The 22765-nt window shown below is 43.1% G+C and overlaps 1 protein-coding gene and 1 long non-coding RNA gene across 6 annotated transcripts in view; one reads left to right on the top strand and one right to left on the bottom strand.

Moving 5' to 3' along the window:
• LOC108449540 overlaps nt 1–4012 on the top strand; it is a 52216-nt gene extending 48204 nt beyond the window's left edge. For 2 of the 5 annotated variants that reach the window (XR_001865724.1, XR_001865716.1), the window contains exon 3: nt 3736–4012. The gene's annotated coding sequence lies outside the window, so the exon portion shown is untranslated. The other 3 variants (XR_001865723.1, XR_001865715.1, XR_001865714.1) reach the window with 2 other exon arrangements.
• A 5323-nt stretch (nt 4013–9335) lies between these two features.
• LOC108449541 overlaps nt 9336–22765 on the bottom strand; it is a 79621-nt gene continuing 66191 nt past the window's right edge. Inside the window, exon 3 of the long non-coding RNA XR_001865726.1 lies at nt 9336–9415. This is a non-coding gene — a long non-coding RNA (uncharacterized LOC108449541). The remainder of the gene's footprint in view (nt 9416–22765) is intronic.

The following is a 22765-nucleotide window of genomic DNA, read 5'->3' as shown; positions in this document are numbered from 1 at the left end:
CCTGCTGTGCTGCTTCATTTTCTGGCCTGGGACGACATCTGGCTGGCATATTCTTTTCCACACCCTTGGATGACTGCTCTTTTTAGCTAGTTACTGCAGGACTTGGCATTAAAATACAGTGAATTAGACTACAAAGTAGCATGAGATCGGCTTAAAAATAATGAGGTTTAAGTGCAGTTGACCTTTGAATACTTTTTGTTTGCCCTCTGGGTTAGAAAACTTTACAATATGTGATGTCCATATTTTCCTGCATTTCATCATGACTGTGAGTGCTCAGAAGTCACTTTAAGAATAGGAAAAAAAACCCCAAACAAACCAAAACCACAACAAAACCAACAAAATAAAACAAACATAATACATCCATACCTCTTTACTGAGAAGTCCAGGATAAATTCTTTGGGCTTTCAGAATAACAGTAGTTATTATAAACTCTCTCTCTCTCTCTCAAAAAAAAAAAAAAAAAAAAAAAAAAGAAGAATAATACAAAACAAAAAAGAAAAGGGAGATGGGATAATGGGAAGAGAAACATCACAGAAATGGGAAAGAAGACTCATTACCTTCAAGATATTGTTCAAGTCCAGTAAGAAACAGGGGCTGTGATGATGTAACACCACACAGTTGTCTCCAGATTTTGAGTATTTTCCCAGTGTCTGGAAAGACTTGCCCCACTAGCAGAGAAGGGTCCTAGATGAACAGAATTCACAGTCTGGAAACAGACACTGCTGACTGTAACACTGGTCTTCTACACCTCCAGGCCAGCCTGTGCGTTCCTACATCCACCAAGTTGTACAAGCACAAGGAACTTGTGTTTGGCTTCTTTCACCTCGTTCTGGGTTTCAGCAGCGCCTTTGCATAACCTGTTTCAGTTTTCACTGACAACCTGATGCAAATTTTCCAATCTACCCCAGCAATGCAAAACAGTTTTCACAGAACCTGGTGTTTTTACAGAGGTACTGCATGCTGCCAGAGTTGTTTAATGTACTGTCCAGGCTGCAGGCATGGGTCTGGGAGCCACATGTGGGCTCAACCTGATTTTTTCTGCCTGGGGTGGGGAATTCTGTAGAAAACACAGCTACAAATATGAGGGTTACACACCAATAATTTCTCTGTTGGTCTATATACCTTTATTACTTCTCAACACAGTAATAAAGCTTTCTGACTTTAGCTCTTATAGGTAGAATGGACAAGCTTAAGTGAAATACATCCCTTCCAACTACAGCAAGAATATAATTCAGTACCAATGACAAGTTAGCACTGTTAATACATTAAAATCTGACCTCTGTGCACATGTCTATGAGTTAAAAACATACTGTAAGAAGACTGGAATGGTTTCCCTTAAGAGTGTAGCCACACACATAGCAGCTGCTCTGATATCATGTGTCAGCATGTCCCCATTGATATTTACTTAATTATTGACTCATTTGCAGATTAATTAAGCATTGGAGCAGTCTGCCCAGAAACACCATGTACTTTTCACTGCTGATGTTTATGGGACCAGAATGGAGAGTGCCGTGACCCCATGGAGCAGGAGGTTGCACTAGATGCCTCCCAAAGCCCCTCCAACATGAATGTTCCTGCAGTACTGTGACTCCATGCCTTTCCATGTATCTCAGGTTCTGAGATTCTTCCCTGCACTTGCTGAATTTAGCTAAGCCTCTTCCTCCTCTGTAATTCTTGTAAAAAGGAAAAAAAGAAATACATGCTACTGAAAAATAGTAAAATGTGATGTGTTTGTGAGTTTTTTATGGGTTCTGAATACAGATATGTATGTATTTTGCTTTTCTATTTTGGAGGAGCCTGTAAGGGTAGAGAAGCAGCAAAAAGGGGAAGGAATATATGAGGAATATATAACTAATATATAACATATATATAATATATATTTTATTTGGTGACAGCTGGAGGTATGATCTCTCTGTGAGAATAGAAGCACAGTCCAGTGATGACTGGCAGACCTGAGTATCACCTTCTCTGGTGGTTCCTCAGAGCTCAACACTGAGCAGTGACTCCTACCATGAAAAAGCAGCAGGCAGAGTTATTTAAGTTGGCTCACATACATGCATGCCATGTTCTTTAACAAACTCATTTTGGAGGCCTGTTGTGTAAGGCCTCTGAGAAGATTACCAGGTGCCTCAGTATGAAATACATGCAATATACGTGTGTGGTGATAATTTTTTATTGCTTTGGGAGCTTCTCTGCCAAAAATCCTGTCTCAAAATCAGTGTTGGCTTTGGACTTTTTCCAGTTTATTTCTCTGGGCTTTGCTGTATCCTCGGCCTTTTCCTTCCTCAGGCAGTACCTATGTAGGATGTCTCTGCCTCTGGTTCCTGTTCTCCAGACTCCTTTGGGAGTGGTAAGGGCCTGGGGACATCACTCTGGGAGGCTGCACAGCCTCACTAGGCAGGAAGAGTTCATTGTTACTGGTATGCCTGCCATAGCCTGAATCTCACTGCACCCTCACAGCAGGCTTTTTCTCGAGGTCAATGTGCTAATGGCTTCTAGAGTCCCTGCATTGTTCCTCTGCGATTAGGGGCTTTAGCTGCTCCCAGCCCTCATCCTGGTAATCCATAATCAGTTTTCACCATTTTAGCATTTCTCAGAGCAAATGCTATCTTGGATGGCCTAAATCTGATGTTCTGTTCCTTTAGGGACCTTCAATTTTCTATGTTCTGTTGCCTTTGAAGATGCTCATTAGTCTCCTATTGCATGACCGTAGCTCATCATTGCCATATTTAGTATCATCTCAGGGTCATTATTTCAGTAGCCTCATTAACCTCTGCTTTTTCAACAAGAGCAATTTGGAGGAATGCTGTCCAGTTATGGTTATCTCCTGGTACAGAGGTTTGACTTAAACTACCTAACTTTTCCATTTGTTCTGATGCCTCCTACTTCTGCTGTTCTATCCCTCCATTCTGTGCTCCCAAACACCGCTTGGAGCTTTGATAACTTGCAGCTTGCCCGGCTTATGCTGGAGCTGAGAGTGGATCTGCAGACAACACCAAGCTGAGTGGTACACTTGGCATATCTGAGGGATGGGATGTCATGGGGAAGGACATGGACAAGCTCCAGAAGTGGGCCCATGGCAGCCTCCTGAGTTTCAACAAGGCCAAGTGCAGGGTCCTAGTGACAGGACAAGGGATAATGGTTTGAAACTGGAAGAGAGTAGGTTAGATTAGGTATTAGGAAGAAATTCTTTACTGTGAGGGTGGTGAGACACTGGAACAGGTTGCCCAGAGAAGCTGTGGATGCCCCATCCCTGGAAGTGTTCAAGGCCAGACTGGATGGGCTTTGAGCAGCCTGGTCTGGTGGAAGGTGTCCCTGCCCATGGCAGGGGGTTGGAACTGGGTGATCTTTAAGGTCGCTTTGAACCCAAACCATTCTATGATTCTATGGTTCTTTGAGAGGGTAAATAGAAATTAGTGTCTGTCCTATCTGGGAAATGCAGAAGCCTTGCCCTAGGAAGTGTTGGGCTCCAGAGGTCTGGAAAATGCTTTTAAAATGTTAAGCAAAGTTCTCATCTGCATTTATAAAGATAAAGCTTATTCTCTTCAGTCTCAGAAATTCAAATAAAACCACTGAAGTTCTCAAACTTTGTCTCAAACTTTATGCAGTGCAAGTTAATACGGTGATGGTTTCATCTCTTGGATTTTGCCCTGTTTCTGGGAGGCAGAAACATTGATGACACTGTGCATATACAGGAGGTAACGCGTGCACTGGTTTTGTTACCTTGATCTCTAGGAATGCAAATGCAAAGCTGCCTTTAAGTAACTCCCGAGAACGACGCCCGCAGAAGCTGGTGAGCCATTAGATGGCAGCACAGATAAGGACAATAGCCATCGTTCCTGGGGCTGCTCCAGGAAAGCCCCTCCACTGCTTCCGGCATCCCCAAGGTATCTTGTGAGTGAAGAATTTTCACATTACTTAAAGCAAAATAAATTAAAACCTGTAAATGAGGATTTTTCATATTATATTAAAGCACATAAAATAAAAATTACCCCCTTCCCCCAAACAGTGATAGCATGTATTAAGCCTGAAGTTCTTTCAGAATTTCTGAATTATTTTATTCCTTATCCTTCTCAAGTATACATGAATTCAGCTATATTGAATAAACCAGCTCCTTTCTTGATGACATGTATAGTAGCTTATCACCTAAAAGCTCTTCTAGAAAACTCCCTCACCAACCATCTCAGCTCATGGCCTGGGGACCATAATACTTTACATTACTTTCAATTGCCATTTGAGATACAAATACAAATACAATACAAATACAGCAGGCACTTAGTAGACCCTCAGAATATTCCAGTGACACTTCAACTAATTTCATTTTTTTTAATGGAAAAAACATCAAAGCAAGTAGAGAAGAGACCTAATTTTCTTTTTCATACTGAACATCTGCCACCTAGCTTATTACTAGTTTTGCATTGTGTTGGCTTAAAGTTAGATAAAGGAGAATCAAGGTGCTAATTGCATACCTGTAAGCCTGACATTTGTGCTGACATCCCAGACTCTTGCCTGGTACCTTTTGAGAAAGCCATGCTTGAGAGCTGTCAAAGTGAAGTGCCTGGTTTTTGCTATGGCAGAGCAAAACTCCTACCTTCCTGTGCCGAGACCTGACAGGGAAATTCTGAGTCTGTGTAACTGGTAATGTAGCTGATGATCTAGAGCATCTTCTGGTGTTAAACTGTGGAAATGCTTTTTAAAATATGTGGTAACCATATCAAAGAGACTTCTAGCATATAGGATTTTGACAATCTTTATTTAATATTTTCCCCTAAGAAATTATTAATATATAATTTTGCTTATTAATAATCCTAACAGCTATATTAGGCTACTATAAAGCTAATTTGCACTTGGAGTCATAATTTGCACTATGGAGTCATAATCCATATTGTTATCCTTATTTAAAACTGGTTTGTGGAGGTAAATTCAGCCTGAGCTCCAAACATTTTGGAGCATCTTCACTCCCAGGCTGTTTTCCCAGGTGACTGAGCTGATGTTCAAACTTGGAGGCTGGTCTCTCACTGGTGATCTCAGGAAGTGCTCTGCAGCAACTTTTAGAGCTTTTTCAAAAGGAGAAGAGCTTTGTAGTGTCTTGTAGGCAATTAGAGGCCACATCTCCTCTTGGGAGTTGATGAGCATGATGTGTCTGCTTACACTTTTTCCCTGGAGATTTGTCTCTTGCAGAGGCAATACTTCTCTCATGACTTTGTGAAGTGGAAAAGCTGTGTAACTGCTCCCCATGGCGTTATGAGACTATCTGGAAGAAAGGAAGGATATATCACTTTACTTTTTAAAATGCAAAAGACATTTCAGAAGGCAGCATAAAGTAACACTAAGCAAAAATTTAAGAGAGACAGATGGGTAATAGAAAGCATCACGGCAGTATCTGATCACTGCGAGCCTTGGCTTTGTGTTTTCAGCACCATGACACAAACGTTACTTGATCTAAAGGGAAGAGGATGGATTTTTAAACTACGTATTCTACCTTCTGCAGAATTCCGGGCCTTCTGTGAAAGTCTCTTCTCAAATTATTAATGTAAGCCAATGAGGATCACAGGCTAAGGAGGAATGGCTGCAAGCATGGCTAATGCGTGCAGGTACTGCCAGCTACTCCAACAACAGGCAAAGCCATTCCCTTCTGCACTTGGGAAGTGCAGCTTCTTGGGAAGGAGAAATGTATAAACCTCTTGACTTTAGCACGTGGGGAAAAAAAGTGTTGCTTTCTGGCACTACCTCAGAACCTATTCAGCATATGGCTGGCTTTTCAATGTGTGAACTAGTCAGGACAAATCTGGGGTGAGTTTTTATTTATTTTAAACTATCTAGATCTTATTCCATTTCAAATCCTCAGAGAATAAGCTGAAACTACTAAAACTTTTAAACGTTTGAAGGACATCAGACTAGCAGAGTGAAAACAGACAGAAAGCTGCTGGGGCCAGCATTACATTTTCCTCCCTAGAACAGGGAAAGATGGATGGTGTGAGGGAAGCTGATCAGTTACGCCAATCGAAATGTGTCAGAGCCTGGGAGTTTGAGCATAATTAGACCCCAGTCACAATAATTTCTAGATCATCTCCAGATACTGCTACAGATACTACATGCATCAGCAGCATGGAGGCAAACCCAGCATCTCTTTGACAAGGAAGTACTTACCTCCTGTTGGTGCAAACTCTGCAATGATGTGGCAGCCCCTGATGGCTCTGGTATACCTTCATGTAGTGAAATTAGCGGGCGATCAGCTTCTGAGCTTTACTGTGTCATTGAAATCATTTGTTGGGGATTTCCAATCTATTTAGAATTAACTGAAATGCATTGCTTTTAAAAAGGAACAGGACTCCAGTATCCTAGAAACCTGGAAGTTCTCTATTTAACCATAATTAACTTATAAATAATTTACACTCTTCTTTCTCTTACTGTAAACCAAATTTTATACCAAATAGAGTAATCAGAAACTTTATATTTTTGCCCATTTATAGATATGTAGCCAGGTACCAGAGGGTAGAGAGATATTCACCAACAAGGTTCTTATACTAGGAATTTGACCCATGCATACAAATCCCTGCCCTCGTTAAGAGATCAGATTTTACTTGGCCTTTACATACCTGAGGGATCTCTGTAGGTACAGACGTGAAGGAGGTGTCCAGGCTTGTGTTTAGGAGGGCTGTAATCCCAACAACAGCGGCCCTTACCACAGATGAGCTGGAGAAAAGCACTATCACACTTTATTTTAGTATGCTACAAAAGTCATTGTTGATCTTTATTAGGTATTTTAATACCAAGCATACTTTGAAGTAACAAAAATTATTGTTGTTATTACTTTTTACAGAAAATCAGGTATTTCAACAGTTTTCTTTACAGTTTGTTGACTTAAAAAGAAATTAGAATTGACAAGTTACAATGGAGTGGGATGGGAAAGTGGTAACATTTAAAAAGATAAAACATACTATTCTTACAGAGTCAACATTTAATGATATACATCCTGGTACATCTCTCCTTCTGACTGTGTACAAATGGTTCATATTCACTGAGCTGCCCTGACAGGGTTGTGATGTCTTGTGATGAAACTTTTTGTTTCTGTGTTTAGAAAGGGCTTTTACATTACACCATCACCATGATGCTAAACAAAATAATACAGAGAAACCCTGTTTTGGTGATTTCTGTCACAGCAAAAGTGCCATGACTGCAATAATGTGGGATAGAGGTAAATTCAAGGAGCAAATGAAGATGGTGATACGAGAGCACATCCAGGTAACAAACCCTTTCACAGGCTTTGAGGCGCAAGTGTGGTTGTGAGCCAACAAAAAGCAGAGAATGAGGATGGGCTTCACTGAGACACCACTTAACAGGGACTCCTGACTGCATCTGGCCCCTGAGGATGTGCATTTTCCAGCTGACACTGGTTGGACTAACCACAGATTTAAAAACCTGCCTGAAGTGGGCCCTTAAATGATTTTATGCTGCTTCATGTGTGAACTACTTGATTTTTACCTTCCACCCCTTTCGGGTCAGTAGCAGGTACTGGGTAAATGTTTATGGTGGTTGACTGATTTGGGTGGGGTTTTTGACCAGCTAGTGCTGGTCTGTTAGAAGTCAGGAGAATTTCCTACATACAGTCACAAGAGCAGTTTTGGATTAAAAAAATGTGTTGTTTATTTTTTTTTTAAAATGCTGCCCAGATTCACAAATCAATTTACTTGGCTGACATCCACATCAGTATTCAGTCTCTAAGACAAGCAGTGCCACAGTGGTAGTTAGATAGAAAGGTTGTCTAATTCCCTGTATTTGTTTATTGGCAGTTTGCTTAAAGATAATTTTTCATTCAAAAGTAAAATAAATTTTTTGAGATTCATGCACTAAATTCTGAAATAATTTGTGTTGTAGAGTCAATAGTTAAAAAGCAGTTTTAATTCATGTTTACCTCATGTCTTCAGCATTTTGCATTATTTGGGATCAACACTAGCAATTGATTATTATTTCAGCCATTTCCCCTGAAAGCCAAAGAACAAAGCAACAGGCTTAAAAAGCCCTGAAGAAACCAGCATCGCAGTGCTCATTTTGGGCTGGATTCATCTGTGATACACAGGAGAACCTAGAGACATGTAGGGAGCAACGTGCTGATGGCCGCTCCTGAGCCAGGACAGACGTGTGCCTCGGTGGGAGTGTTAGAGAGGAGCAGAGAGGGGGTCCCTGCCTCGCTCTGTTGCTCTGTGCCTGGTGCTTGGCATCCAGGCCTTTCACTAAGAGCTCTTTCTTCATACTCTGTGCCTACTCCTCTTTTACTTCTCAGTGGCTTCTGGAACTGAGAGTGCCCTTTGGGACCTGAGGAGGGAATCACTTTCCCACCAGCACCCCAGGGCTATTTGCATCCAGCCCTCACATGGCTATTTGCAATATGTATTTGCCTACTAGTCTCTTATTTTTTGTATTGAGTTTAAACTCAAGGGTTTACTGAGTTGTATTGAGCTTAAACTTAAGGCCAGAAGGTCTCATTTTATCTGATTGGCATGGGCCAGAGAGTGTCACTCAGCAGTTGCATGGAAGAACAGGGAAAAGGAATGCCCTTGAAGTGAGCAGCTGTGTGTTACATTTAAGGGGTAAATTACTTTCTCCTATTAAAAAAGAAATCAAGGGCTTTTATTTTGTCACTTCAAATACAAACAATTCTATGCATCTTGGGAAATTATAGCATTATGATATTCAGTCAGACATACCTTATAGTATATATGCTTCATAGAACTAGAATATAGGTCAGAAATAATTTTTGAGTCTTAAGTTTGTTACAGACATATTAATTGGAACACATATGCAGTAAAAATTGAGAAGCTTTGCAGTTTTAGTCAACTTATTATACAGTGAAGAAAATGAAGTGCAGCAATGTAGCAGTAAAAGTTATGCTTTTTTCACTAGGTAATGGAAACATTCAGAGTCTATAAATGCTAATTTAAGAGAGATGTCCTAACAGCTTCTCGGCTACTGGGATAGGAATAGTCTGAAGCTAACTGCCTCTCTACTGTGAAAGGTTTTAAAGCTTTTTGCTTTCCGTCCGAATAAAAAAATGACATTTACAAACCTCTTCAACGCATATATATTACATATGTTTATCTAGCAACAACTACACCCCTTTTAATTTATTCCCCAAATGTGACTTTTCATGCATGTCTTCTGGATGCTGTATTCCGCAACAGTTTCTAATGAGCTGGTGTGTAATCCATGATTGCATTTCTCTTCTGAAATCACTTCCATGTCTGGCTGATCTATGTTTAGAAGGTGGTGCTTATCCATCAGGCATTTTTGCACTTGTCAGCATTCTTCTCTGTTGAAGGCCCTTTCCCAAGCTTCTTCCCATTTTAATGTTGATGTACAAAAGCTGTTATTCATTTGTTTTGTGCTCATTCTAGTGAGGATTGGCTTAGTAGGACTGTGCAAAACAGAGAAAAGAGAGAAGCTGGTTTACTGCCAGCAAACATAAAGATGTTCACACTGTGCTTAGCTCAAGCTCAAGCCTCTGACCAATATTCTAATGCACTTCATTATACGCAACTCCATTTATCACAAAAAGTGAAAAATTTAATCTGCAGATAGGATTTGTAATCTGAAATTCTCAAAAATAATTGTTCATCAGCTAATTGACAAAGGAAGTCAAAATAATGATATTATTTCATTTAAAGTTTGAGCAATATGGAAACGAAGATACAATGCGTATGGGGCATGAATCTCATTTACTAGATGGATACCATTAATTGTGTTAAAATCCTGACATTTCTGTTCCGTATCAATGAATTCTTTCCCTCCCCTGAGGACACAATCCACATTTCGAAACATGATAAAATAATACCTTGTGTTAAATTTCAAATGAGAACAGAGGTGTGGAGGTGTTTTCAAATCAAACTCTCCCTTGAAAACTAATTCTCACTGCCCAGTTTCCGTGTACTTAAGCAGATTTGCACACGGGGCGAGGGGACAGGGGCTGCGCTGGCACTGGAAGCAGGGTGACAAAGGCTCCCCCTCCTCGCTGGAGGTGACAGCCCCAGGGCTGGTGCTGCAGGGGGCAGCCACTGGAACAGGGGCTCAGTGAGGAAATCTATTTGCAAAGGTAAAAACCTGGGTGCCCCAGCATTTGGCAGTGAACAGAAGGTTCTTGCACCAAATGGACTCTGCCAATTCACCATTAGCTAAACTCTCCCAGACCCCTGAGACCAAACCATGAAGTTGTTTATCAGGCAGCCTCCTCACTGCCTCCCGGGAAAGGGTCACTGCTCAGGGGGTCCTACAAGGCCACAGCCTGGGGGAGAGGACAGCCACTGTCATCACAACCCCACTTCCTTTGTCATAACACAGGGGCCTCTGCAGGAGACTGCTGGAATGCAGAACTAGGGGGGAATCACTATTTTTGTGGCAACAAAAGAAAAAGAATGAATTTCATTGTGAAATGAAAGGAAACAAAGAATTTCAGAACTAGAAACGCTTAAAAATGTTACTGTAAGGAGACTGAAATATTTCATTTCCTCCCCCCATATTACATAGAGCAGTCACCTTTTCCCATTCCCTCAAATTTCCTACACCCCTTGACTCTTGTGGTCACCTTGGCCTGCAGCTAATTCACCCACAGACCCAGAGAGTTTGGTGCCCCAGGGCAGGATACCCAGACCCCAGAGCTTGGGATGGTGGTACATGAACAAGTGAGCCTGGTGGTGGCAAACCCTTCCGCCATGGACCTTGGATGCCTGCTTCCCCATCAACTTAAAATAAACTGACATTTTTCAAGCAAAGTTTATTTTGGAGGAAAATTTCTGACTTGCTCAGCATGTATCTACAGTCCAGATTTATTTTACAAGACACTTTTAATTGATGTTGCCGAGACTAGAAAGTAGCAAATAAGTATGCAAGAAGCATAAGGTGGAGTAGGGAGGGCACTGAAAAAGAAAAATGGGTCAGTTTTGCTTGTGTTAAAAAATTAATATGAAATATAATCTTGTGGTAGAAACATTTTTATGATGTGAGTATGTAATGGATTGGTACTTTCCAATTGCAAAAGAAAACTTGCCATTGATACCTCCATGAGCCTTCTTTCACCCTTTAGAACAAAAATGAAGGATAAAGTATGGATGAGAAATGGACATACTTGTGATAAATAACATCTATTTAAAATGGTCTGAGTCTGGAATTTTGGTGTATTTTTAAAATGTGGTTACTAATGTTATTAATATGGTAATTAGTAATATAGGTAAACAACACTACTAAATAAAGAGAATGAAAACATGCCTGAGACTAATCTGTTTATTTGTGAAGTGAGATAAGGGGGTTTGTGAGCCTCTTGAACAATCTATATTTGGTGAAACTGAAATCTGGAGAAAGATAATGTTGCATGGTGAGGAGCATGTGTCCTGATACTCCTAGGAACAATCAAAGCTTAATAGAACTGAATGAGCCTTTTCTTTCAATTATTTTTAATCACAATTTCATGTACCTGTGTTATTCAAATGCCTAACATTGCTTATTGGATTCCCAGCAGCACTCGGTGTTTCAGCAGTAACATACTAAGACCTTTATTAATTTTTTGGACAAATTTTCCACACAGGTGTTATACACATGAAAGTGAAATTTAATAAATGCCAGAGGTGCCTAGTTACAAGACATAAGTAAGTCATTCACGTGCAACATCCTTCAGTCTGTTTTGTATCACACTATAGGCTTTTGACTCCTTGAAGTTTGTTTTCTTAGAGCTACTTACAGTGCTGTTGCCTAGAAATCAATTAATGAAAGCAGTCTTCATGGAAGCTGTATTACCCAACCACCCAGGAGCTCTGCTGTTAAGTTCCCTATTTAAAGTCTTTAAAGGCTTTCTGTTAGGCTGACCTCACCACAACAGAGTTATTACTCATAATTGACACATTCAGTTAGGGCAATCACTTCTGTTGACTGCAGAGCTGGGGTACAGTCAGCCTGGAGGGATTTACAGCATTTTAGTGTTCATGTGCATTTCAGAAAGAGGACACTGAGGTTTGTTTGTGGTAAAGATGAATCACAGGGAGATTTCCAGGTTGCTTCCAGACAAGGTATAAAAGACATACTGAATTTCAGATGGTTCCTTCCATGCTGTTACTGTAAAGTCAGCAAAATGAATAGTAAATATAGAGAGAAAGGCAGACCTTCTAGATCTGGGTATATATTATCTCAGACAACCTTAAGACTTTATACCCCTAATTGCCACCAGACATATTTAAATGATCTTCTTTGCCATGTATTTGACTGGCATCTAGAAAATAACACCTTTCCAAGTGTTAACCTTTTATTGCTGACTCCAAACACACACAACTGCTGTGCTAAAGAGCAACTGGCATTCATGGTCACACCAAAATTGGTACCGTTACGAAACCACATCAGCTGGCAGAAGGCCATGGACTAATGAAGCACCAGAGATCTCCTCCCAGTACCTCCACAGAATTCTTCCAGCCTAAACAGCAACATCATCTGCTGAATGCTGGCACTGTGTTTAGTGTATGGAGGGAGATGAAGGATGAGAGAAACATTGATGATGAAGCCCTGCAATTGAAAATAAACGTGCTGAGGCACCTTGGATAACACTGCTGCGTGGGCCGTAGGCCAAAAAAAATTGGACATGTTCAGTTTTAATGAGGTGCTTGGAATTCTCACCTTTCTGCTTATAGAACCACAGAATCATTAAGGTTGGAAAAGACCCCTAAGATCATCAATTCCAACCGTTAATGTTAGTGTAGCACTACCATGTTCACTGCCAAACCATAACCCCACGTGCCACACCCACACACCTTTTGAACACCTCCAGGGACAGTGAATCCAAGACTTCCCTGGGCAGTGTGTTCCAGTGCCTGACAACTCCTTTGGTGAAGAAGTTTTTCCTAATATCCAACCTAAACCTCCCCTGGTGCAACTCAAGACCATTTCCTCTCATCCTGTCACTTGTTACTTGGGAGACGAGACCAACCCGCACCTGGCTACAATCTCCTTTCTTGGAGTTATAGAGCATGATAAGGTCTCCCCTGATCCCCCTTTTCCCCAGGCTAAACAACCCCAGCTCCCTCAGCTGCTCCTCATAGGACTTGTGCTCTGGGCCCTTCACCAGCTCTGTTGCCCTTTTTGGACTCATTGATCTGGGTCAACTCCTCATAACCACAAGATAGATGGTTTTGTTGCTTACATCAGGGGTGGTGGAATGCCACATGTGTTAAAACTCCACTTGTAGCCACTGTAGCCCAAAATTCAAACAGCAATATGTATTCATGGCCTGGACAATATCCCGATGTGTCTAATTAAAAAGCATGAAAGGCAGATAGACGCTCAGACGCACAGAGCAGCCGATGACCCACCATCTCTTATTTCCTTGATAATAAGAGTCTCTTTAAAACACATAAAACATCCAATTTGAGTGGCCTGAGAGAATTATTTTGTTCTTCATGTGATAATAGAGAGGTTTTATGTGCATTCCCATTTCCCTGCCTGCTGTGGGTACCTTTTCCCTCTTGAGCATCCCACCTGAGCATCCTTTGCCCTGGCCTCATGGTGGGGTGCTTATCCATCACCTGGAGAGTGACCCTGGGTAAACTGTGCTCTCAGTAAACAGCCAGGCACCAACTCAGGTCCTCTCCAAGAATCCTGATAATCCAAGCTGAAACTCTAGCACGTGTTTTGGAGAAGCTGTCCACAGATCATCCTGGAAACAGCTGTATGGCCAGGAGGAGAATAAGTGCTCTGCTGCCTACTCCTGCACTGCAGTTGAGACACAGTGAGGAGGGTACAAGGCTACCCTTTGGAGATGGAAAGAAGAATGGTCAGAAATTCCCCAACTGTTTTGCTAGCAGCTCTCTTTCAGTGTTTCACTCTTCAGCATCTTCTCAACAAAATGTGATAGATGACCTGTCCACACCAGAGCTGCCCAAGGCATTTCCTCCTCCTCCTCTTGGCAAACCAGCAGGCAGGATCTGGCAACTGCCTTCTCTGCCATCACTCACAGCTATCAAAGACTACCTGAGAGGGCACGGGTTAAAGAGAATGCACAATAAACCTTGAGGAGTTACTAAAACTTTTACAAAATTTTGGGATTGAAATTGTGTGATGGTTTTGTCCATATGGCATTAGAGGAGAAGCTCATCTGAGCAGAAGGTGTGTGAGCTTGCTCTTCTGCTGCAGCACTTCCTTGCAATAAAATAGAATTGAATCACATAAAAACTGACAAGGTTTTTACCAACTCAGTATGCAAGCCCTGTGAAATCAGAGCTGAGTGGAACAGTGGCACTTATTCAATATGCTGGGTGGTATCTTGCTCACCCTGTTAGTGACAGCAGCTGAACTCCTGGGCTTGGCTTGTGGGAAGTGTTTCTAGGACTGTAGGAAATGGTTTCAGGAGCATTCAGGAATTTTCTAAACGTGGTTCAGGTGGTTTTGTTGTTAGAAGGCTCAGTTCATGGCTGCACAAGCACATTTCTAGCATGCAAGAGGATGCTGTGTCTGGGTGCTCCCCTCTGCTGCTTCAGCCCTAACTACCAGTGGGGCTCTGATGGCTGCACCCAGCTTTCTCTGTACTTTGGGGGTGGGGGGCAGCAGGGTAGCCAAGGGCTGTCTGGAATGGTGGGTGGCATGCCAGGATGTCCCCTTCAGGAGGGTGACCTCTCCAGGTTACTCCTCGAAGTTCAGAGATTCCTCACTGCAACAGAACCTTGGTAAGTGGTTAATAGCATGCTAAACTTCGAAATCTTAGCTAAGTGATATAAAGAATTGATTGTGCAAATATAATCTTTCAGACATAAACCACTGAACAAGTCTGGGACTACGACTGGATTCAGCCACACCTACACTTCTCTTTGAGAAGGGATTTAGAATGCAAGGGGTTTCTTTCTGAACCTCATGCCTCAACGACAGGGTCTCTCTGGCAGTTTTGTCTGACCTTGTCCTCTATGTAGTAAATAAACAATCTTGCCATTGAATCTTGTTAAACCATTGTTGCATTTACCATTGAACTTTGTTAAATCACTGTTTTATATCAATAAAGTATACTGTTGCTTCTCTCTTGTATATTGTTGCTGCTCTCATACAAGTGCAGCTGCTTCCATCCATGACAGATGGTTTCAGGGCCACAGGGGTGATGATGGGCTGAACAGGCAGAACGCTGTTTTATTAGACATAGTTTTCAGAGAAGAAACAGAAAAATGTTGAAGGATCCAGTCAAATAAATTTGGCCAGGTTTCCAGCATCGGTGTACAACACACAGCTGGACAGAACTTTGCTGTCAACTTACATGCTGTCATTCACAAGAAAAAACCCAGCACACCATCAGACCTAAAGCTACACTCCTTGAACACTTAACGCACTCAGTGACTGTCCTGCCCTCCCTCAAAGACTCTGGCCAATTCCTGTAGTTTTAAAATCCAATTTAATTTCACATTGGATTTTCCCCCTTTTTTCTGTTGTATGTAATGACTGAAACATGGCAGGATGAAATGGTTGTCAGTTCAGAGGCTGGTTGGTTGCAGGCAGTGTGCTGTGGGGGGAGAATAATGAAATCATCGAATGGTTTGGGTTGGAAGGGACCTGAAAGGTCATCTCATTCCAACCCACTTGCCATGGGCAGGGGCACCTTCCACTTGACCAGACTGCTCAAAGCCCCACCCAACCTGGCCTTGAACACTTTCAGGGACAAGGCATCTCTGGGCAACCTGTTCCAGGGCCTCACCACCCTCACAATAAAGAGTGACATGGCAGGGATACATTATTTTCAGCATTGTTTTCTCCAAACAGAAGTTTTTTGAAGCTATTACAACAATAAGCAAAAGTCTCCAGGACTAAAAGTGGTTGTCAAGAAAAATTGATCAAAAAAAAAGGCATTCAGCAATGAAGTCTGACCACCTTGTGCCAAGATATGAAAGGAGACATGTATTTGGAAATTAAGTCTGGAGCCCAGAGCGGGTTAGGGCAGACTAACCATTTGTGGTCTTGACTTCATGTTGGGGTCTCCTCTCCCCGCCGTGTAGCCCTGGGAGAGGGGCCCTGAGGGCACAGACACGGGGCTTCCCTGTCCCTGCTCAGCCTCGTTCCCATTGGTTGGTTTGTGTTCCCTGCGCGGGCAGAAGGACCCTTGGTCCCGTGACTGGAACAGTTCCTCGGCAGAGCCCCGGCCATGCGGCTGGAGAAATAAACATCTCTGAAACATCTACCAAGAATCTGTCCATATATATTTCCTTTCCACGGGACGCCTGGTTTGATATATGCATGTTGCAGGATCCCCACTGCAACAACTTCATGTTCCTGTTTTCTTCCAGATGGAAGCTTTGAGAAAGGTGAGAAGATTTTTTGGGAGGAGAGAGAGAAGATGGAGGTTAGGCCTGGAGATGCATCTCACATAACATCAGCTCTCTTACAGTCAGATATCAGATGTGAGGGTCTAGGAAGTCCTTGGAGAGGTTCAGGGCCCTCCTGGGGAGACTCATTTATTAGGATGGCTCCCAGGATGGATGAGTGATGTTGGCTCCTGTGGGACTGAGACCTGGATGAGACAGGAGGCCTAAATCTGAGATAGACAAAGTGAGGTGTGTGAATCCTGGAGTTATAATTAACCAGGACAAAGTGATTAACTGCATTCATGGACACGAGAAGAGAGAAGCTGTTGCCCATGCATGGAAGATCTCCAGCCTGAAATATCAAAATATTAGGCAGCTTTGGATTAGTTGTTTGTAACAAGCCGTCAGAGACCTTGTCTGAGCACAGCTTGAGGATGGGTATTTTTAGTCCTTTTGGGGTGTGCCACTGTGCTCCAGGACTGCCTTCCCAGGGAGCAAACGGCTTTGCAGGAGCTGGGTTTGAGATTCCAACTACAGCTCAGGAAGGCTCAGTAAGATCAGCTAAACAGCTTAAGGATTGACTAGGCAGGGATGCAAGGAGTGGGCCAGCCTGATGGGAAGGCATGAGCCAAGCTACATATAGCAGTCAGCTTAGCTCTCTTGTCACTGAGATCGTGCCTGGAGGAGCAGGTGAATTTTGAATGCAAATCTTCTGAAATGGGGTTACAGCAGCTTAAAGAAGGCACCTCTTTAGAGCCTGGCAGTTTTCTTATCTCTGAAAGACCCTCCTTCAGCTACTCCTAAATATAGCCAGGTGGCAGTGACAGGCTCTAAAACTCTGGATATGGGCAGGCTTCAAGCTTCCCTGCCACCCTTCCTAGTCCCTGGCTCGGGTGGCTTTCCTCTGGTTTGAATGCAGCTCTAAGAATACAACATATGTGTATTTATTGGTGAGAAAGACAGGAGGAGAGTGACAGGCAGAGGGAAGAGAGAGTTATCCAAGGATGGATCAAGTTGTTGCTGTCATCGCTGTCATCTGCTGGCACCAGTCTGGGCTGGTGGAAACAGGGCTCCCTTGGGTGATGGCTCTGCTAGCCATGCCTCACTACCAACAGCTTTTGGGCTCCTCATCTGGGCAGGTTGGTGCTCATGGCTGTGCCTCCTAGGCAGGCATCACCATCCCTCTGCTACTGTCACACACAGCAAGTGTGCCCTGGACACGGCAGAGGCTGTGTGTCTGCCCAAGGTGAGAACCGGCACACTGAGATACCGTGATCAGATACTGCTGAACAGTGGGCTGCCTTTTCCTCCATTTCAATATTTGCTTCTGTCAAGAAAAGGAAGATTTTTATCATAATGAACAAACACAGCAAAAAGCCTCCTATTCTTTCTCCTAAAGAGTTTTCTTTTACTGTGGAACATCACACAGAAATGCTCCTTCCTCTGGTGGTCCCATTCCAGAAGGCTCATCAATTTGTCTTTTGTACTTGATGGTGTTTCTGTCAAGTTTGGGATGGGAGTCACGTCTCAAGACAGGTTTGCTGGCATGGGAGATCTAGTATGTTGTTGGAAGGACTGGCAAGAGGCTGAAATGCCTTCATCAATAATGTCTTTCACATGAAGTAGCTTCCTGCTCTGCAGAGTTGTAGGCTCGAGTCAAGCAAAATCAGTCACTTGTTGTTCATCTATTTTTATTTCCTCCATGTGGTTTGCTGCAGTCTTTCTTTGCCCAGATGGTCAAATAAATTGCTGTCACTAAACAGGAGTCTCTGAACAGTGATTCCTAAACTCTTCCTGTTCTTTAACTGTTAAATGAGAAAATGTTTCACCTTCTTTATATTCTGCCCATTTGCTGTAGCTGTTTTTCAGTTTCTCCCCTGGAACCCAGAGGATCTTTAGGTATTTTTGTTTGTTTCTCCAGCCTTCAAGCTGCGTGATCAGACTGCTCAGAAAGGTCTGCATTGTCTGTATTTAAAAACTGTTACAAACTTTGATGTACTTGTTTTCTGGGAGCTCCTCTGAGGATCCAGCCATGTCAGTGAGGTACCTTTACAAGGTTCTGGGCATATTGGCCAGAAAAAGTTTGGGTCGGCATTGTACAATCCTATGCTTTTTTATTTTGTTAATAACATTTTATATCTAGCTTTAGTAGCAGTATATCTTCCAAGAGTTTTCCTGTGATAGACAATGTTAGATGTTGATGTTGGCACGTTTTTGGTTTGGGGAAACAAACATTGCTGCCATTGTTACAAAGCTCTCCTTGTCTGGGCTGGGCTGTCAGGGCAGGCCGGAGGCAGAGCCCAGGGCCAGCGTGGGCTGCGGGGCTGTGAGTGAGCCCCAGCCTGCAAGAGCCACTTCGGTGCCTGCTCAGGCTCCACGCCGGCTTGAGCCTGCTTTTCTGTGAGCAGGGAGAGAGTGGGAGTTCGGTGCTGGGAGAAAGCCAAGATACTGAAGCAGATTCTTGAAGGTGCCAGCCAGGATCTCTGTGTAAGGAAGCTGCTACGATGGGGCTTATTTTAGTGATGTGACAGAAACGGAGCTCTGCTCTTTTTTCAACAGACAGGATTTCTCCAGATGATTTCCCAATTCATATAGTGAGTCTTTCCTCCTAACAGAAACAAAGAAGGCTGTGACAGTTCTCTGGCCATTCCAATATGTTAATATGACATCTCTGTGAATGAAATTTCCTGAAAAAAGATGCTGATTTTTTTATTATAACATAATAACTAAAGCATTGCAAGAAGTTTAAATGTCACAGAAAACATAAGAAAAATATCAATGCTGACAGACCTTAAATGCTGCAGAATAATAAAAACATTTAAACTCTCTCCTTTTTTTGGTGTGAAATGAATTTCCCTGTTCTTTGGCCAGTGCCAAAGCTCTGTGACCTGGGAACATGGCACAAATCCATGCTGTGCAAAGGCACATCCAAGGATTTCCAAAAGTTTTCCAAACTTTCTCTTTGTATGTACTTGTGCTGATGGGAAGAGAAAATTTGATGAATGAATTGGGCTGGGACTGGGAGTGGGGTTGTTGGGGCTCACCATGGAGGGGAAGGGTCCTGCAGCTGCAGGACTTTGTCCAGAGCACCTCTGGGGCAGGGGCTCACCAAGGCAAGGCTGTATTTCCTTCCTCCTGAGACACTCCTCTCTGACTGGTTGGCTGCTGTAATGTTGGTTCTCAACCAAAACCTGCTAATGAGCTGCAAATATTGATCCCGTTTCTACCTTCGAGAAAGATACAGGTGCCAATTTACACGTTTATGGGCAACAGGAAGTTAACGATCTGGAGCAGCTTTGGTCTGAGATTTCAAAACTGCAGCTTAATGATTAGCTTACCGAGCACAGGAGTGTTAATTAACAGGCTAGATACTCTCTAGGCAAATAGGAAGTATTTAGAACTGTGCATTAGGCCTACAATTGTTTCCAACGGTATGAAATTACATGTTAAACTACTGTAAAAATCTCTGTGGGGTTAGATGATACTCAGCTAGAGGAGAGTCTGGATTTGGGAGTTGGCACAGCCAGGGTCTAGGGAGAGGGAGAGGGTGAGCTTTTTGGTGAGTACCATCTGCCATGAAAACCTGCCTGATACGCAGCAAGGACAGTGTTGAGTGCTCACAGTCTTGAAGGCTTTTCTGCCATCTTCCCTTTCTTGCTCCAAACCCAATTTATGCAGGCTTTGGACAATATATAAGGATTTATTATTGCTATTAATTTATATTAGTCCCTTAAACATTTTCTTGAGTTGCTCTAGAGGTGTGAAGGGCACTCTTGTAAAAGAAAGAGATTCCTTCCCTGAAGAGCTTTGAGCACAGAAGGCAAACTGCAATTAGCAGTGCAGAGAGAAAAAAAAAGCCATCTCAGAGAAGGAAGGGGAGGGCTGTGTTAGGAAATTTCCAGCTGAAAAGCATGCAGAAAGGCAAACTGGTTTGCAGAAGCCCTGAATGACAGGTGTAGTACAATGTCCTCTGGGCCAGAACAGGAAGATAACATCCCAGTATATCCAGCAAGCCCTATAGTCTTAGGCAGGTATCCATGTGGTGCTGTAGATAGTTCACCTTAATTCCTCCTCTGGAAGGATCACACCCCACACAATATAAGATCGACTCCAGGGCTTAGAATTCCTGATGGCTTCTTTCCCCCTCCTGTCCTGCACCTGATTCACACAAACACATGGACAATTTTCCCATTGTTTGGCTATTCCCACCAATGACCGTAAGACAAATCTTGGTAAAATGCACCTTTCAATGTCAGAATGCCACTGTAACAGGAAGAGACAGCAGGGCAGTCTCGAGCATCAACCAACCCCGTACAAAACACTAACAGAAAGGGGGGAAATCTCCAGTCCACCATCTCAAATCAAACACCAGTTTCACAAGGATTCCTCAAAGGTCAGTCACCAGTTTCTCAGAGACAGCAATAATTCAGAACAACCTATTAGATAAAGAAGATACTGATATAGATTTGCTCAGAAATGAAGCTCATCTGTAAAAAGGGAGGCAGCTTAGACAAAGGAAACAAGTCTGTTCCAGTTGCGTCCCCACAGCTGCATTTGCGGCAACACTCCCTGGGGAGCCTTTTTCTCCACCTACAGCCTTAGTGAAGGGGGGGTTAATGCCCTATCCTGCTGTGTAGCTCTAGAAAAGCTCCAATAAAAGCTTCCACCCACCCACACCCTAAACAAGTAATATCTGTCCATCCTTCCCTTTCATTTTGGTCCATCAGGGTATGGCCAGGTCAGCAGTGGGGGCATAGGAGACCCTGTGTGTACCCTTGGTGCTGGGCTGCTCAGGGACCAGTGCCACTGCCGCTGGCCCTGCTGGGGCTGCCAGGGCTGAGGGTCCTGCCGATGGCCCCTCTCCTCCAAGAGACCCTGGCAGTGTCGACTTTCCAGTGCAGGTGCTGCCTGTGTTTGGTATCTGGCACTGAGACACCTCCTCGGTGCTTAAATAATAACGATGGATTTCTGCTCTGGAGTGATAGCTTGTGCTGCGCAGCTGGGTTAATGTGTGTCAGCTGTCATCGTCCCTGTCAGCCGCTGCTGTCACTGAGCAGCAGATAAGTAAATCTGTGATGATGCATATCCCAGAGAGAGCAGGGATTAAATATTTCATCGCCTCAGACACTGAAACATCTCCTAATTTGGTGTCCTTTTCCAGCGGTCACATCCTCTCGGATCGCCCAGCCCTGGGGAGAGCAGAGGCTGCCTGGGTTTCAGAGACCACGGGGCCAGGCATTGCTGGTGGCAAAGTCCCTGCAGGCAGGGCGAGCCAAGCTGCTGTGCCAGTCTTGGCACATTTAAAAATAAGCAGAAACTCAAGGAAAAAGAAAATCCTCCTTTTTTCCCAATGGGCATGATAAGGCAGTTGAGCCTCTGTTGTACAGACCAGGGACAAGTGGCCTAGTGCCCACCTTGGGCTGTCTCTGGGACACGCTGCTGAGCACCATGGACTGAGCATCTGCTGTGTATGGTGGCTCACTCCACTTGGGCAGCACTGTGGAAAGCATCAGCAGTGGTTGTAGTTAGGTAAATGTGCTTGTTTCATGGTGTTCCCAAAGTGATGGGTCACTGAACCCTGGAGATGAGCTTGGTGGTCATTCCCACAGCCCTTACATCACCACGTGTCCATCCTCTTCCTTCTCTGTGGTGATATTCAAAGCCCTTTGCTAGCAAAGTCTCATATTATCGCTTACTTGGAGACAGGAAAAAAAGCTACAATTCAGATTTCTTCATATTTTTGGACTTTTCTGCTGTTGCCCATAGGAACTTTATATTGAAGTAATTTTCAGTGCAAAATACCGATTTGTTGACACTGAAATTTTCTCAGATGCTTCTTTTTTTTAACACATGAAAGGAGCTATATGTGGAAAATGAAAGAAAATGCTCTGATAAACAAGGTCTTGGCTACTTTTAGACTAGCTACCTACAGACACAAATAAAAATGAAAATGTCTCCTTTTTTTGTTTCACACTGGAAGAGAAGGAAGACCCATCCTGTTAGTGCTGCTCATGAAATAAAGTCCTCGTTTTCCAGAAAGACTTAATGAACCATAAACCTTCAAAAACCAGGAAGACATATGAACATGAGTTCCGAAAAGCCTGATTTCTTTCTTATTTCCTGAGAGCTAGTGGTTTTCTTTGCAATTTTGAGGAACAGAAGGTTGGTTTTTTGTTTGGTTTTGTTAGCATCTTTGTTTGTTTGTTTGTTTTTTAAGCTGAGATTCAAGTACAACACGTGACTCAGAATTGGAACTTGGAAAAGAGAAAGCATGAGCAGTTGTGACACTTCTAAACCTGTAGGTACTTCCACAGGCATTTCATCTTCATCCCTTCCTTGTCTTCATATGAACTAATCTCTTTATCTGGACAACAGATAGAGTGTATCTTCCATTTGGGTATGTTCCCCTATAGGTCTGTGATTGCACTGACTCTGGGACCAGTAGCTGGACCTCAGCA

Source organism: Corvus brachyrhynchos, unplaced genomic scaffold, assembly GCF_000691975.1.
Source record: "Corvus brachyrhynchos isolate BGI_N302 unplaced genomic scaffold, ASM69197v1 scaffold239, whole genome shotgun sequence".
Taxonomy (NCBI): Eukaryota; Metazoa; Chordata; class Aves; order Passeriformes; family Corvidae; genus Corvus; species Corvus brachyrhynchos.
The sequence above is the reverse complement of the archived record's forward strand: the minus strand, read 5'-3'. Positions and strand labels throughout refer to the sequence as shown.